Source organism: Xenopus laevis, chromosome 2L (genome assembly GCF_017654675.1).
Source record: "Xenopus laevis strain J_2021 chromosome 2L, Xenopus_laevis_v10.1, whole genome shotgun sequence".
In the NCBI taxonomy this organism is placed as follows: domain Eukaryota; kingdom Metazoa; phylum Chordata; class Amphibia; order Anura; family Pipidae; genus Xenopus; species Xenopus laevis.
This window is the reverse complement of record NC_054373.1, coordinates 154,754,762-154,756,152: the sequence shown is the minus strand read 5'-3', so window position 1 is coordinate 154,756,152 and position 1,391 is coordinate 154,754,762.

Sequence of the window (1,391 nt, the reverse complement as noted above, 5' to 3'; positions counted from 1 at the left end):
AACTTATTGTGGGAGGACGGGTTAGGGTCGGGTGTGGGTCTCTAATGCACAACCTAAAGCAATAAATGATCTGTGTATGACTTTATGAGGGGCAGGCTTGTTGGAATTGACTATTTACACACAAAACCATGGGAAATGTGCATATGCCTAGTATTTATAGGACCAGTAACATACATTTTTGAAAGACAAATGAATCTTTGAAATCGCTAAGTCTTTATTAAGAAATAACTTGCCAAAACTCTGCTTGCGCTCCTCTTCAGAAAAGTCGATCCATCGTGCGACGCTCGATTTCTCCTCCCTGCCTTCCTTATAGGAGATAGCCAGGGAGAAAAAAAACGAGCACCGCACGATGGATCGTCGCCCTGTCGCCTTTTCAGAAGAGGAGCGCAAGCAGAGTTTAATAAAGACTAAGCGATTTCAAAGTTTAATTTGTCTTTGTGGGTTTTTTTCGTTGTATACTAACATTTTTTTTTATATAAAAATTTGATGTTACCGGTCCTTTAAGCTTCTTAAAGAGATACTGACACCTGAAATTAAACTTTTTTTTACATCTTTTATAATATTGGCTTTGCAAGCTACTTCTAACTTTGCCATAAAGTATTTGCATGATGCTTTTCCATTACCTGTCTGATCCCCCATGTTCCTGTATGAGGGGGCTGCCATATTTGTGCAGCAGGAGTCTGTTAGCATTAGAAACTGTAACTAACAGGCTGAGATGGGACAGTCTGGTTGGCAAAGTCAGAGTGTCAGAGAGTCAGGTTTAGGAACTTCAACTAACAATTATATACAAAAACAAACCTCTCAGCAAAAAATGATCAACATGACCTATAGGTAACATTTAATGTACATTCATATGCTAAAATTAATTTTTTAGTGTCAGTATCACTTTAATCTCACTAATAACCAACGGCATAATTACAGTATGACAGGCTCCCCTGCAAAAAATCTGTAGAGGGTCTGGCACACTGCACTTCCCAGCTCGCCTGTTTACTCTGCCCCTCCCATCTGCCCTGCTCCTCCCACTCCCCGTCCTGTGCCCGCCCCTAAGGGCCTCAATGAGGAATATAATTTTTCACTGCTTGTTACTTTGTTGCATTAAGCCCTTCCTTTATGATAGCTTATGCTTTTCATTTATTTCACAGACTTATATTTGGACTTACTTACTCTATTTTTTCATTTTTACTTTACTTTTTTGATGGACTTTTCACTTATTTTTATTTTCTTTTGAACATTTTTTCCATGGACTATATTGCATCACAATTTTTCTTTGAAACATTCCTTCCGTAGGGGTGGATTGACTGTATTGCCTTTATCACTGTACATTGAGTTGTTGCTCTTTTAATTATGTATGTAAATTTTCTTAATTGATTACCTTATATATATTATTATAT